At 46.2% G+C, this 16,859-nt stretch overlaps 2 protein-coding genes across 2 annotated transcripts in view; one reads left to right on the forward strand and one right to left on the reverse strand.

The window, feature by feature from the left end:
• LOC140208536 (uncharacterized) overlaps positions 1–16,859 on the reverse strand; it is a 541,825-nt gene that overhangs the window by 376,005 nt on the left and 148,961 nt on the right. The window lies entirely within an intron of this gene.
• LOC140208513 (NACHT, LRR and PYD domains-containing protein 3-like) overlaps positions 16,334–16,859 on the forward strand; it is a 41,989-nt gene continuing 41,463 nt past the window's right edge. Inside the window, exon 1 of the mRNA XM_072277238.1 lies at positions 16,334–16,428. The gene's annotated coding sequence lies outside the window, so the exon portion shown is untranslated. The remainder of the gene's footprint in view (positions 16,429–16,859) is intronic.

A 16,859-nucleotide genomic window follows, 5' to 3' on the forward strand; every position in this document is an offset into this window, starting at 1 on the left:
AAATCAGCAGCAATGGATGTTGATAGATGTCTGGAAGCACCAACCTCTAAGGCACTGAAGGGCACCAGAAGGATTGAGTTGTTGAGTATTGTTAAATGGTTAAAACTTGCTAAGGTGAAATCGACAATGAGGAGGTTACAGATGCAGAGGACAATAGCTGAACATTATGTATCTGAGGGTGTGTTTAAAGTGGAGGAGTTCGAGGTGTTTCCTGAAAGTAAACCTAGTGCGCTTGGGCTCCTGTACAAGTTAGCAAAATTAAAGATGGAGGCTGTGGAAAGGCAGAGGCAGTTTGAGGCTGGACAGGCAGGAAAACAGAGAGAAGAGGCAGAAAAACAGGGAGGAAGCAGAAAGGTAGAGGATGTTTGAGCTGGAAAAGATAGAGAGATTGCAGCAAAGGGGTCTAGCGTAAGACTCTGGTGATAAATTTGAGGCCAGTCGGGAAGTTAAATTGGTACATCCATTCGACTTTGTCCAATTCCGGCACATTTTTCCTGAGCTGAGTCCCTACATTGCTCATAATAGTCCGTGTGGTTTAACCAATGCCTGAAAACATCTCAACATTATATCCTTATGGATAGACCTCTCGTAATGAATGGTAGCATCATATTTACATAACTAATGGTGAATGGCCAGGGTGAAGAGTAGAAGGAAAGGCTATGGGCAGTGATTTTCTTTTTAAACTGCAAGGAGAAATCGATATTCGTGCCTTCAGGTTGGAGCTGTGCAGCTGGAGTATTATGTGTTTCTCTTCAACCCTGAGGCTGTCAAATTGAGCAACTCCAGCCATTGCTATTCTGCCATCATCCATGCTAGTGTCCCCTTTCAATCAACTTTGGTGAGCTCTTCTCCCATGCCTCCGTAGTTCCCCTCACTCCACTAATAATGATGCATCTTCTTGTACCTTTCCCCTCTCAAAGTGCAGGGTGGATTGTAACATGTTATGATCACTGCGTCCACATGTTTGCTTTACCATAAACTCCCTAATCAAATTTGGGTCATTACACAACACCCAATCCAGAATTAACTTTTCCCTAGTGGGCACAATTACAAGCTGTTCTAAAAGGAGTCTCATTGGTATTTTCCAATTCCCTCTCTTGAGATCAAGCACCAGCCTGATTTTCATAGTCTACCTCCACCATCCCGCTCATGGACTGTTTGCCCCACTCCCATCTGGGTAGACTACGCAGCATCCTCACCAGGACTGCCAGCCTCTGGGACAGCTACTTTCCCCAAGCAGTAAGGCTGATAAATGTCTCTACCCAACTAACCCACCCTTCCACACCACCAAACACCTCTACTTTATAATTTCCTGTCTGTCATCTTATTTGCAGACATCCTCTGCCGAGCATCACTTTATGGACATCCAATCAATCCGTGCACAGTATATAAGCTGTGGATATATGTTTTTACTATTGTGTTTTTGTGCTCCATTGGAGGCAGAGTAATAACTATTTCGATCTCAGTTACATTTGTCTGCTGGAAATGGAATTAAACAAACTTGAATAAACATTTCAGCAGTCTGCAGCGTCACATTTCTGTCTCTCAGTGTTACTGCGGCAGAGCGTCACCCGGTGACAATGGAGTCCACAAATCAGGGGCTCCTGTTATTGTGGCAAATCACCACCAAGTGGCAGTGTTGTCCACAAGAGGGAGAGGTTTACAGCGATATGGAGGGGTGCAGGGGGCTGGAAGCCAACTCTGCAAGTGGATGAAGTGCCAGACCTGCCCCAAACCACTCTCCCCACCACTAGTCAGGGTCCCAAACAGTCCTTCCACATGAGGCAACTTTTCAACATCATCACTGTTGGGGTCATCGACTGTTTCCAGTTTTCCAGGTGTGGCCTCCTCGACATTAGTGAGACCCGATGTAGTCTCTGCATTCTGCACTCTGTCCCGATGAGATTCTGCAGGTGTTGGAGATGCAGAGTAACAAACACAAAATGTTGGAGGAGGTCAGGTAGCTTCTATAGAGGGGGATAAATCAAAACAGAGATTTCCTGCCGAGACACTTTATCGGGACTGGAACTGGGAGAAGCGCGAATCAGATGGTGCGGGGAGTGGAAAGAGTCCAAGCTGGTAGATGACAGGTGAAGCCAGGTAAGAGTGAAGGTGAGTGGGTGGGGGAGGTGGGCGATGAAGTGGGTGGGGGAGGTGGGAGATGAAGTGAGACACTGTGAGGTGGAAGCTGGAAAATTCAAAGGGCTGAAAAGAAGGAATCTGATAGGATAGGAGAGCGGACCATGGGGAAAAAAGGAAGTAAAAGAGGAACCAGAGGGAGACGATCCACAGTGAAGAAGAGAGAAGTGGGGAGACAGAATGGAGGAGACAGGCGTGTGGGTTTGATGAAAAGGAAGAGGTAGAAGTTAAAGATGTCGATGTTCATGCCATCGGGTTGTAAACTACCCGGATGTAATATGAGGTGTTGCTCCTTTAACCTGCAAGTGGACTCATCGAGTTAGTTAAACAATGAACCGGAAGGGAGAGTGGATGAGTAATTTTCCCCTGGCATCCCGATTAAACTGGTGCCGTCTGGTTGTTGATTCCACAAAAGCGGGGAAAAGGACTGCGCACGTTCCCCATTTCTGTACACTCAGGGTTTGGGACACCTGCATCATGTCAGCCTCAATCTCCTGCACTTCAAGGTGTGAAGTCCCAACCTGCCCAGCCTCTCTCCAGAACTCAGTCCCTCGAGTACCGGCAACATTCTCATAAATCTCTCCTGCACTCATTCCAGCTTGACGTCCTCTCTCCTACAGCAGAACGACCAAAACTGAATACAATAATCCAGGCGCGGATACCCTAACAATACACTAACCCTAACGCAACCTCACTAGACTCTTCTTCAGACCATGAGATATGAGACAGAGGCTGCTCAGCCAATCGAGTCTGCTCCACCATTCCTTCATGTCCAATTCATTATCCCTCTCAACACTATTCTCCTGCCTTCTCCCCTTAATCCTTGAACATCTATTGAAAATACACTGTGACTTGCCGTCTGCTCCATCCGTGGCAATGAATTCCAAAGATTAACCACTTCCTGACAACAGAAATTCTCTCCTCTCAGTGGATGCTCTATACATTGAGGCCGTGGCCTCTGGTCCAGACTCACACAGCGTAGGGTGCATCTTCTTCATAGCCACTCTGTCCAGGCCTTTCAATATTTGATAGGTTTCAATGAGATCCCCTCTCTTTCTTCTAGACCAGTGAGTACAGGGTCAAAGCCGTCTCACGCTCCTCATACGTTAACCCTGTCATTCCTGGAATCATTCTTGTGAACCTTCTCCGGACGCGCTCCAATACGAGCACATCTTTTTCTCAGATAAGGGGTCGGAAACTGGTCACAATACACCAACAGCAATCTGACCAATGTGTTATAAAGCTACAGTGTCACATCCTTGCTCTTATATGCGAACATTACAGCTGTCATCCTTAATCAACTCAATCTGCAAGCAAACCTTCAGGGGCTCCTGCTCACCGACTCCCAAGTACCTATTTCTGATTTTTGTATTTTCTCCCATTTATTTTTTTTCTCTCCGTCTTTATTCTTTCTACCAATTGTACATGACCGTACACTTGCATACACTGTATTTCATCTGCTACTTCATTGTCTGTTCTCCAAACCTATCAAAGTCCTTCTGCAGACTCCGGCTTTGCTCTAAACTACCTGTCCTGTACCTATCTTTGTATCAACTGCAAAGTTCATCACCCAGGTATCAATTCAGTCATCCATATCATTCAGATTTAATATGAAAACATGTGGTCTCAATACTGACCCCTATGGAACACCATTAGTTAGCAACAGCAAAACAGAATTGTCCACATTATTCTGACTCTTTCTCCCTTGTCAGTCAGGCAATCTTCAACCCATACAAGTATCTTTCCTGTAATTCCATGAGCTGTGATCTTGTTCAGCAGCCTCACGTGCAGCCCCTTAGAAACATAGAAAACCTACAACACAATACAGGCCCTTCAGCCCACAAAGCTCAGCTGAACATGTTCTTACCCTAGAACTACCTAGGCTTACCTATCGTCCTCCAGATTTCTAAGCCCCATGTACCTATCCAGGAGACTTTTAAAAGACCCTATTGTTTCCAACTCAACCACCACCGCTGGCAGCCCATTCCACGCACTCACTACTCACTGCGTAAAAAACTTACCCCTGATATCTCCTCTGTACCTACTCCCAAGCACCTTAAAACTGTGCCCTCTCGTATTAGCCATTTCAGCCCTGGAAAAAGCCTCTGACTATCTACACAATCAATGCCTCTCATCATCTTATACACCTCTATCAGGTCACCTCTCGTCCTCAGTCACTCCAAGGAGAAAAGGCCGAGTTCACTCAACCTATTCTCATAAGGCATGCTCCCCAATCCAGGCAACATCCTTGTATATCCACTGTGCACCCTGTCCATGGTTTCCACATCCTTCCAGTAGTGAGGCAACCTGAATTTAGCAAATTATTCCAACTGGGGTCTGACCAGGGTCCTATATATCTGCAACATTACTTCTCGGCTCTTAAACTCAGTCCCACAGGAGGCCAATGCACACTATGCCTTAACCACAGAGTCAACCTGCGTAGCAGCTTTGACTGTCCTATGGACTCGGACTCCAAGATCCCTCTTATCCTCCTCACTGCTAAGAGTCTTACCATTAATGCTATATTCTGCCGTCATATTTGACCTACCAAAATGAACCACCTCACACTTACAACAGGAATTCTGCAGATGCTGGAAATTCAAGCAACACACATCAAAGTTGCTGGTGAATGCAGCAGGCCAGGCAGCATCTCTAGGAAGAGGTACGGTTGACCTTTCAGGCCAAGACCCTTCATCAGGACTAACTGAAGGAAGAGTTAGTAAGACATTTCAGAGGGGGAGGGGGAGATCCAAAATGTAGGAGAAGACAGGAGGGGGAGGGATGGAGCCAAGAGCTGGACAGGTGAGTGGCAAAGTGGATATGAGAGGATCATGGGACAGGAGGCCCAGGGAGAAGGAAAAGGGGGAGGGGCGGAAAACCAGAGGATGGGCAAGGGGTATAGTCAGAGGGACAGAGGGAGAAGAAGCAGAGTGAGAGAAAGAATGTGTGTATAAAAATAAATAATGGATGGAGTACGAGGAGGAGGTGGAAGTTGTTGGAACTCGGCAATTAATGCTTTGGCACAGACTAGATTGGGCGAATGGTATTTTCCTGTATTGTGGTGTTCTATGACTCTAATGCCTTCACAATCTCTTCAGCTACCTCTTTCTGAACCCTGGGGTGTTCACCTTCTGGTCCAGGAGTCCTATCTACCTTCAGGCCTTTCAGCTTCCAAAACACCTTCTCTCTTTGGTAAAAGCATGTATCCTCACTTCTGCCCCAGATACTCCTGAATGTAATAAATTTAAAGACACAATTATAGTAGGGAACTTCAATCTGCAGGAGGATTGAGAAAGTCAGATTGGTGTGAGATCGCAAGAGAGGGAATGTATTGAATGCTTATGAAATGGCTTTTTAGAGCAGCTGATGTTTGAGTCTACTCGGGGAACTGCTACCTTAGATTGGGTGTCCTGTGACAACCCAGATCTTATTAGGGAGGTTAATGTAAAGGAACCATTAGAAGGCAGTGATCATAATATGATTGAATTCCTCCTGCAATTTGTGAGGGAGAAGCATAGGTCAGATGCGTAGAATCGCAATAGAATAAAGGGAATTGAATTGAATTGAATGATATTTATTGTCATTATACATGGGTACAATGAAACTCTGTTTGGCTTCCTCTCAGGCAATTAAATAAACAGTAGATAAAAACAAGACAGTAATAGAAAAACAATATTAAATAGATAAGTAACAGAAAATAAATTACACCAGCACCAGAATGTCACAGTAATGCACAAGAATGTGTGCATGTGTGTGCTCACAGTTTCAGTCATTGTTCTGTGGGAGTGGTGTGATGGAGGCCACTGCTCTGGGATAGGAGCTGTTCCTCAGTCTGTTTGTTCTGGCTTTTAGTGTCCTGAACCTTTTGCAGGACGGCAGCAGGTCAAACAGGGAGTGGCCGGGGTGTGTGGTGTCTCTGGTTATGCTGATTGCTTTCCTCCTGAGTCTGCTGGAATAGATGGTGTCAAGTCCCGGGAGCTCCATCCTGACAATCCGCTGGGCCGCCTTCTCCACGCGATGCAGGTCCCGTTGCTCAGTGACTGAGGAGCCAGCATACCACACGGTGGCGCTGTTGGTCAGGATGGTTTCAATTGTGCTTCTGCAGAAGTTAAGCGACAGCTTTTGTGGGAGTTTGGCCTGTTTCAGCTTTCTGAGGAAGAAGAGTCTTTGTTGTGCCTTATTAACAGGCAGCGAGGTGTTGGTGGTCCATGTCAGCTGTTTTGACAACATAACTCCAAGGAACTTTAGGTTTTCCACATTTTCCACTACCTCTCCATGTATATGGAAGGGGGGGGGGGGGTGTATTCTGTCCTTTGATCTCCTGATCTCCTGATTACAGAGGCATGAGAGAGGCGATTCCCCAGGTGGATTGGAGAAGGATCCTGGTGGGGATGACGCCAGAGCAGAAGTGGCTGATGTTTCTGAGAATGGTTCATAATGTACTGGATATGTCCTGTGGAATTAGTTCTCAAACAGCGGGGCTAGGCTACCGTGGCTGACAAAAGAAGTTAAGGACGGTATGAAAGTCAAGGAAAGTGCACATAAGGTAGCAAAAGTGAGTAGCAAGTTTGATAATTGGGTAGCTTTTAAAATCCAACAACAGGAAACCAAGAAAAAAGCTCTATGAAGGGGAAAGGTGAAATATGAGAGCAAACTAGACAATAATATAAACCATGATAAAAAACGTGTTTATATTGGACCACTGGAAAATGATGCTGATGGGGTGGAAATGGGGACGAGATGGTAGATGAACTTGATGGGACTTTGCGTCGTCTTCTCTGTGGAAGACACTAGCAGTGTGCCAGAGATCCGTGAGTGTCAGGGAGCAGGAGTGAGTGCCATTACTATTACAAAGTAAAATGTGCTAGGTTCCCAGGTTCTTAAAGCGGATCAGTCACCTGGACCAGATGGACTACATCCCAGAGTCCTGAGAAAGGTTGCTGAAGAGATAACAGATGCATTGCTCATGACCTGTCAAGAATCACTTGATTCTGGCATGGTCCCGGAGCACAGGAAGATTGCAAATATCAATTCACTCTTTGAGAAGGGAGGAAGGCAAAAGAAAGAAAATTATAGTCCGGTTAGCCTCACCTCAGTGCTGGGAAAGCGTTTGCATCTATTGTAACAGATGAGGTTTTGGGGTACTAGGAGACTAATGATAAAATCAGTCAAAGCCAGCACAGCTTCTGCACAGAGAAACCTTGCCTGGCAAATCTGTTAGAGTTCTTCGAAGAAGTCATAAGCAGAATGGACAAACGAGAGGCAGTGTACATCTTTTACCTGGATTTTCAGAAGGCATCTGATAAGGTGTCACACATGAGACCGCATAACAGGATAAACTTCAGAAGAAATACTGGCATGGATAGAGGAATGGCTGAAAGCCAAGAGGCAGCGAGTGGGAATAAAAAGAGCCTTTCCTAGTTGGCTAGCAGTGACTAGTGGTCTTCAGGGATCAGTAATCGGTCTGCTACTTTTCACATTGTTTGTCAATGATTTGGATAATGGAATTGATGGCTTTGTGGCAAGGTTTGCGGATGATACAAAGACAGGTGGAGGCGTTGGTAGTGCTGAGGAAGCAATGTGATTGCAGCAGGATACAGACAAATTTGTAGAACGGGCAAAAAAAGTGGCAGATGGAATGCAATATTGGGAGATGTACGATAATGCATTTTGGCAAAAGGAACAACAGTGAACTATTATCTGATTGGGGAGAAGGTTCAAACAACAGAAGTACAGAAGGAAATATGAGCCCTCGGGCAAGACTCCCAGAAGGTTAATTTACAGGTTGAGTCTGTGGTAAAGGAGGCAAACGCAATGCTGGCATTTATTTAAAGTGAAGTAGAATATACAAGCAGGAAGGTAATGCTGATACTTAAAACACTACTTAGGCCGCACTTAGGCTACTGGGGACCCATATCTCAGAAAAGGTGTGTTGTCATTGGAGAGAGTACAGAGGATGTTCAAGAAGATGATTCCGGGAATGAAGGGGTTAAGATATGAGGAGTGTTTGCCAGCCTTGGTCCTGTACTCCTGCACTGACCTATGTTTAATAAACGCGGGTGGGGAGGGGGTGTTAAATCTCACTGAAACCCACCGAATGTGGAAAGGTCTCGATGGGGTGGATGAGGAGAGGACTTTTCGTATGGTGGGGGTAGCCATAACAGAGGGCACAGCCTCAAAACTGAGGAGCGACCTTTTAGAATAATTAAGGAGGATTTTATTCAGTCAGAGAGCAGTGAATCTGTGGAATTCTCTGACACAGACGGTGGTGGGGGCCAACTCTGTGGGTAAATTTCAGGCAGAAGCTAATAGTTTGCTGATCAGTCAGGGCATTACAGGATGTGCCGAGGAGGCAGGTGCATGGGGTTGAGTGAGAACCGGGATCAGCCATGATAGAACGGCGGAGCAGACTCGATGGGGCTGAATGGCCTAATTCTGCTCCTATGTCTTATTGTCTTATACTGTCTTACACAGTGAAGATTGACACAAAACACTTATCACATTCAACCGCTGTTTCTTTGCTCGATTACAAAATCGACAGCATCATCTTCCAGCGGTACAATATGAATTCTTGCCTCTCTTTTACTCTTAATATATCTGAAAGGCTTTTGATACTTGATATTATTGGCTCACTTACCTTAATGTTTCACCTTGTCTCCCCTGTGTGTTTTTTTTAGTTGTCTCCTGTTGGGTATGTAAAAGCTTTTCAATCCTCTAACTTCCCACCATTTTCTTGCTTTATTATATGACCCCACTTTTGTTTTTATGAAAAATAGGAGAAAATCTGTGGATGCTGGAAATCCAAGCAACACATAGACAAAATGCTAGAGGAACCTAGGAGGCCAGGCAGCATATATGGTAAATAGTAAACAGTCGACGTTTCGAGCCGAGACCCTTCATCAGGACTGGGGAAAAAAAAGATGAGATGTCAGAGGAAGAAGTGTGGGGGTTGGAGGGGTGGAAGAAGTGGTAGGTGATAGGTGTAACTGGGAGAGGGAGAGTAGTGAAGGAAAAAACTTCTTAGGATATAATTTCCTTAACGATTCTCGAAAGATCATTGCTAATGCATCCACATCTTTTCAGCCACCTCTTTCAGATCCCTGGGGTGTGCACCATCTGGTCCAGGTGACCTATTTACCTTCAGACCATCTCTGTTTCCCAAGAACCTTCTCCCGAGTAATGTAACTTTACACATTCTGACCACTGACCTCTGCGAGCTCCATATTGCTGCCAGTGTCTTGCACAGATATGAGTGATGTTCAATACTGAATGGAGAGACAGGGTCCTTTTTCTCTTTACTTTGGTAACCATACAGTCAAAATGAGAATTGTAACGCTCAATCATTTCATTGTACATTGTGTACTCTTTGTTATTTCAGCTGTCACGTATTCTGTGATGGAAATGAAGAACCAGCAGAGATGGAAAACACTTTGAAGTCCAGTATTGTTGGAAACTCATAATATTTATCTGTAACTATGCAATACAGTATTATAAATGTAGATAAATCTAACAGGTTAGTAATGATTATGTAAAAGTAAGTGTGGAATATATATGTATGAAAAACCAAGCTTCTTTCATTCTAGCAGTAAAACGATACAGTTTTACAGGAACTTGAGCAATAGCTTGGACCTTGGCCTGTCCGGGAGCCAAGTGGCCTCGGCCCAACGTATAACACAGACATGTACGAACAACTGTAACATGGCCAAACTCACTTTTAGTGAGGTTCACAGTAAGACTGGCCTTGGAAAATCTGTCAAACAGTTTTTCTACAGCTGCAATCTGCTCTTCCCACGTGTCTGAAGTCTGATAGCAGACTGGATGGTAGGGGTATGGAGGACGATGGTCCCAGTGCAGGTAGTTGCATTAGACAGCTCAAATGTTTTTTTTGGCATTGACTAGATGGGCCAAATAGCCTGTTTCTGTACTGAACTTCTCCATGTTTCCATGACAGAGCAGCTGGACAAACTTCTTTGGAAGGAAAAGGTAGGAGTGACAATGGAGCAGCAACGGCTGGAGTTTCTGGGAGCAATTCAGGAGTTGAGTGATAGATACATCCCAAAGAAGTGGAAGCATTGGAAAGGCAGGAGGACACAATTGTGGATGAAATGAGAAGCCAAAGCTAACATAAAAGCCATAGAGAGGGCAAACAAAAGAGCAAAAACTATTGGGAAAATTTTAGAAACCTGCAGAAGACAACTAAAACAAGAAGTCGGATGAGCTCAGGGTGTGGAATTACAATATTGTAGTCATTAATGAGTCTTGGTAGCACCCAACAGTCTGAGGCATTTAGAGGAACAAAATATCCGGAGACTCAATATCTCTTGAAAACCAAGGTTCCCTGCAGCAGTTACCTTTCAACTTTTATTTTGGCAGGCACATACAAACTCTACACCCTCAGAATTTCACTTCTGAAGGCCTCCCACTTACCAAGTACTCCTTTGCCAGAAAACAGCCTGTCCCAAACCACACTTGTTAGATCCTTTCTGATACCACCAAAATTGACCTTTCTCCAATTTAGAATCTCAACCCGTAGTGCAAACCTCTCTTTTGCCATATTTACTTTGAATCTCATGGCATTATGATCACTAATTTCGATCATCAGCCCTGGATCATTTCCTAACAGCTCATTGCACACTTCTATGTCGGGAATTCTACGAACTGATTAAGGGCACATTTGGCAACCTCTACCCCCTTGACATCTTTTACAGTATGGGAGTCCCAGTCAATATATGGAAAGTTAAAATCACACCTTTGTTTCTTGGCATGGTCTGCAATCTCTCTACAAATTTGTTCCTCTAAATCTCTCAGACTGTTGAGTGCAACCAAGTCCCAATAATGGCTACAATATCATAATTCCCTGTCCTGAGCTCATCTGGCTTTCCTACGATGCTTCTTGCATTGTGATATACACAGCTCAGCACATTCATCGCTCCATGCTCAACCATTTGATTGCTGACTCTGTCTGAGGTCTGAACAACATCTGACTGGTGTCAAAAAAACAAACTCTCCCTCATTGTCACAAAAGCAAAGGAGCTGATTGTGGACGACAGGAGGAATGGAGACAGGCTAACCTCTAGTGACATCAGTGGATCTGGGGTTGAGAGGGTGAACAGCTTTAAGTTCCTCGGCATAAACATCTCCGAGGATCTCACATGGTCTGTACATACCGGCTGTGTTGTGAAAAAAGCACACCAGCACCTCTTTCACCTCAGACGGTTGAAGAAGTTTGGGATGGGGCCCCAAATCCTAAGAACTTTCTACAAGGACATAATTGAGAGCATCCCGACTGGCTGCATCACTGCCTGGTATGGGAACTGTACTTCCCTTAATCGCAGGAACCTGCAGAGAGTGGTGCGGACAGCCCAGCGCATCTGTAGATGTGAACTCCCCACTATTCAGGTTATTTACAGAGACAGGTGTGTAAAAAGGGCCCAATGGATATTGGAGTCCCAATTCACCACAACCACAAACTGTTCCTGCTGCTCCCATCCAGGAAACGGTACCACAACAAAAGGACCAACAGGCTCCGGGACATCATCTTCCACCAGGCCATCAGACTGATTAATTCATGCTGATACAATTGCATTTCTATGGTATATTGACTGTCCTATGTACAAACTATTTATTATAAATTACTATAAATTACACATTGCATATTTAGTCAGAGACGTAACGTATAGACTTCTACTCCTCATGAATATGAAGGATGTATGTAATAAAGTCAATTCAATTCAATTCACCCTCCCCACTATCTGTTCTGTCATTCTGGTTCCCATTCCCCCTCCAACATATTTTAACCACATCACCCTCTCCCCACACTAGCACTAGCGAGCCTCACCACTGGGATATTAGTCCCCTCTTGTTCTGTTCCCCTCACTAACGAATCCCCTATCACCCCTTTGACTTTCCTCTGTCAGTAATCCCCCCAACAGTTTCTAAAGTGGATCCACCTGTTGTTGTGTGGGATGGACACAAGATTACTCTGCGATGGCTATTTAACCTCATTCTCCTTCCTGACTCTCACCCAGTTTCCTGTGTCCTGCACCTTGGGTGTAACTCACCTCTCTTCATGTCATATCTATCACCCCCTCCAACTCCTGGATGATCCGGAAATCATCCATCTCAGTTCCAACCCCTTAAAGTGCAGGGTTACAAGCTGCAGCTGGATACACATCTTGTAGGTGAGGGCATCAGGGACACTGGAGGTCTCCTCACCTTCCCACCAATGTCCCCTCTAATTTGTAATGATCAGTGTGCACATAAATCTTGTACTGTGCATTTTTTTTTACCCAGTGACAACATGTGCACAGTGAATTTTATATAGAGAGATATTCATTTTAACAGCTAGCAAATCACTCTCAATAAGAACTTTGATCTCCTCTGGGTTTGATGGAGTTCATCTGCACTCTCACACAACCTATGTAGCAGGCCTGTAACGGGTAATGAAGGATTTTCTCGCCAGAGCTTTTGCACACCGTCCATATGTGGTTTGCTTGCTAAATTACGCTTTAAAAACTCAGATTTCCAAATATCACTCCACTTCTTCCCACTTGTAAATTCTCCAGTAACTTTTACATCACCACAATACACACAGGTAACACCAGTTTCTGTATTGTACATAAATATTTCCCCTGAACCCTCCCCCAGGTGACTGACGGTGGTGAACTCAGTGATGGCAATGCCAATGAATATGAAGGGAAGGGCAGTAGTCTGTCTCATTGGAGTCTGGCACGTTTGTGATGTGAAAGCTACTTGTTGCCCAGGGCAAAGGTGTTTGATATCATTATGTACCTGGAGAGAACAGGTCAAAACATGTCCCCGTCATTTGGAACCTGATCCTTTATTCGCTCTTTTCGGTATTTCTCGAGACTCTGACAAGCATTTGATCCCGGCTAAATGACGAACATTGTCTTTTGTCTCTCTTTTAGCTGGACGTGCAGTACTCCTTAAGTGGAGAGATGTAGTTCCCCCTACGCATGTTCGATGGCTCAGGGATATTATGTCTTATTTAGATCTTTAAAAGATTTACTATTCACTTTTTATTTCAGATATAAAGTTTCATAAGGTGTGGGGACCGTTTCTGGAATATTTTCATAATTCTCACCTTGATTGACAAGTGTATTTTTTTCTTCCTTTGATAGTCAGAGCCTGCATTTCCAGCTTTCTTTGATTAGGTAGCAGGCTACTTTTTTTTTAATCAATCATTTCTCTTTTTACTACAATACATAGTTCTGGGGTGAAAGAAGACATTATCTCAAATGTCCTTTTAAATATTTATACTTATAATGTAATGGTTGGCTTGGAGTTGGATCATGGGTGGGTTGGGAGCTTTCCTTTCTAACTTTTCATTTTTAATATGGGTGACTTGCTCATTTGTTAAGATGTGTATTATTGCTATTTTTGTCTGTATTGCAATGATCCCTCTATTTACACTATTGATTTTTTCTTCAATGCTGTAGTTTGTAGAAAATAACAAAAATAAAAAAAATTAAAAAAACATGTTCTCACGGGTAGAAAAGTCCAGAACAAGAGGAGGTGGAACAAGCAACAGACACAAAATGCTGGGGGAACTCAGCAGGCCAGGCAGCATCTATGGAAAAGAGTACTAATGCTGAGTTCCTCCAGCAATTTGTGTGTGTTGCTCGGATTTCCAGCATCTGCAGATTTTCTCTGGTTTGTGACTGGAGGCAGAACAAAGGTGATTTTCACAACAGCTGATGTAAAAGATTTTGTTCCCTTTCTCCGAGTTCCCGATCCTTGCATTTAGACAGCTGGAGCTCAGCTCTGTCTGAGAGACCCATCGGTTCCCATTCCCTCATCAGCCGGAAGCTCCCCGGGGCCCGTGTACGGATGGTGGGGCTGAGAGAGAGGGAAGAGAGCAGGACTGTCCCGGGATTGCGGGTCACGGAGTCCGGAGTCACAGCAACTACCCGAAGTCGGTGTTGAAAACGCCGCCCGGTGAGACCCCCAACCCGGAGACCCCTTCTCACCTCAACCGATCATCCGGGGCCTTTTGTGCCCCGCGCGCTGGTGAGCTCGAGCTTGGTCGGTTTAACGGCTGGGCTACTGATCACGTGACCAGCCCCTCCCCCCACCGCTGTCAACAGAGGAGTCACGCGCTGCACAATTCTCATTGGTGCGAAGCGATGTCAATTACTAATTCCAACCAATAGCGGAGGCGGACCAGCCGAGAGGGCGTTACCCCCGCTGACACCGTCTCCCGAACTTTCCGTCACGGCGGGACAACCGTCAAAGTAAATGTCCGCTTTCTGATTTATTTCCATTTCCCTCCGAGGGAAGTTGGGGCGTTTGTGAAGCGTCTCCTGCGGCCGGAGTCTGATGTGTCGCTGAGAGGTAGGAGGAGACCGCTCGGCCCGTCGGTTTGATGCCGGTTCCCCGGGGAGGGAGAGGATGAAGACGGGGAGAGAGGGGGCGGACAGGATGTTTGTCCCGGTGGGGACAGGAGGGGCTCATCTGTGGAAATGTCTGAGCCCACGGTGGTGGCGATTCACCACATTGGGGGGCAAACACCGGCAGACTGTTGCCCTGCAAGCGGGGCCAATGGTCCGGGCAAAGTGACAATTATTTGTGTTTTGTTGAGACTGTACCGGGAATATGGTGTAAAATCCCGCTCCCCACACTAACACGGGTCACACAGACCAAAGAACAAACTGCCGGAGGAACTCAGTGGGTCGGGCAGCATCTGTGGAGGGAAATGGACCGTCAACATTTCGGGCCGAGACCCTCCCTCTGGACTGAGAGTGGACGGGAAATAGTCCGAGAAAAGAGGTGAGGGGTGGGGATGGGGCAAGAGCTGGGGAGTGAGAGGTGGATCCAGGTGAGGGGGAGGTGGGAAGGTGGAAATAGTGACGGGGTGGGAGGTGAGTGGTTGGGGCAACACGGGGCTGCAGAAGATGGAAATTAATTCCATAGAGGATTAACAAAGAGGTTAGAGAGTATTTGTTATAGAGAGTGCAATGAAGATTCACCAGACTGATCCCTGGAGTGGTGGGTCATCATATGAAGAAAGATCAAATGTGATAACCCTTTCATTTAGAGAATCGAGGACTGAGAGGTGAACACATTGAAATGCACAACATCATTACTGGCTGAACCAGGGATCCCAGTCTCTGAAAAAGGGGGTGGACTGTCCGGGACTGAGATGAGGGGAAATGTCTCCACTCCGAGGGTGGTGAATGTCTGTAAATCCCCACCACAGAGGCCGGTGAAGACTCAGTGATCGGAGGAATGTGAATAGAAATTAGTGTTAATAAACATAGAACTCTGTGACCCGGGGGGGGGTGGAGAGGAAGGGACAGGGAAGATATGGAGGGAAAAATTAAAAATGTTGCTGAAATAATACGGGAAATAATGAAATAAAGTGGGAATGCGTCGGGCAGCGTGTGAGGGGCGAGGAGACGTCACCGGGTCACGTGGGAGACCCTTCTCCCGTCACGTGATCCCGTTTTGCCGCAGAGATGCGGCAGCTGCAAACACGAGGAAATCTGCAGATGCTGGAAATTCAAGCAACACACATCACAGTCGCTGGTGGACACAGCAGGCCAGGCAGCATCTTTAGGAAGAGGTACAGTCGACGTTTCAGGCCGAGACCCTTCATCAGGACTAACTGAAAGAAGAGCTAGTAAGAGATTTGAAAGTGGGAGGGGGAGGGGGGAGATCCAAAATGATAGGAGAAGACAGGAGGGGGAGGGATGGAGCCAACAGCTGGACAGGTGATAGGCAAAGGGGATACGAGAGGATCATGGGACAGGAGTCCCAGGGAGAAAGACGGGGGCGGGGGGCCCCAGAGGATGGGCAAGGGGTATATTCAGAGGGACAGAGGGAGAAAAAGGAGAGTGAGAGAAAGAATGTGTATATAAATAAATAACGGATGGGGTACGAGGGGGAGGTGGGGCCTAGCGGAAGTTAGAGAAGTCGATGTTGATGCCATCAGGTTGGAGGCTGCCCAGACGGAATATAAGGTGTTGTTCCTGAGTGTGGCTTCGTCTTTACACTGGAGGAGGCGGTGGATAGACATGTCAGAATGGGATGTGGAAGTAAAATGTTTGGTCACTGGGAGATCCTACTTTCTCTGGCGGAGAGAGCCGCAGGTTTGGTTCAGAGGCCCCGCCCACCGCGCTGATGACGCGCAGACGACATCGCGCATGCTCAGTACGGGCAGGGCGGTGTTGTTTTCCGTCCTTTGTTGAAGGGAGTCGGCGGTGGGATCGGGTTCGGGATCCGGGAACGGATTATTCTCTGCGGGGCAACACCAACAATTTCCATTCGGTGAGTATTGAAGCCGGTCCCGAGCAGGGAGGTCTGATGTTGGGCAGTGAGACCCTTTAACTTTCCCGAACTCAAACAAGAGGAAAATCGGCAGATGCTGGCAATGCGAGCAACTTCCGCAAAGTGCTGGAGGAACTCAGCAGGCCCGGCAGCACCCAGGAAAAGAGTACAGTCGCGTTACCGGCCGAAACCCTTCGGCAGGACAGGAGAATAAAAGGTGGGGGTGGGAAAGGGAGAGAGAAACACAAGGTGATCGGTGAAACCTGAAGCGGGAGGGGATGAACTTTCCCAAACTGGCGGCCTCGCCTCGCTTCCTTGACAGAATCTGCCGGGGTCGGTCCGGGTTGTGAGACCTTCACACCGAACCGTCTGAGATGAGCCGCCGTCCAGTCCCTGTTGTTCTGGTCCTGTTAGCATGGTGACGTAAAATA

Source organism: Mobula birostris, chromosome 13 (genome assembly GCF_030028105.1).
Source record: "Mobula birostris isolate sMobBir1 chromosome 13, sMobBir1.hap1, whole genome shotgun sequence".
Taxonomy (NCBI): Eukaryota; Metazoa; Chordata; class Chondrichthyes; order Myliobatiformes; family Myliobatidae; genus Mobula; species Mobula birostris.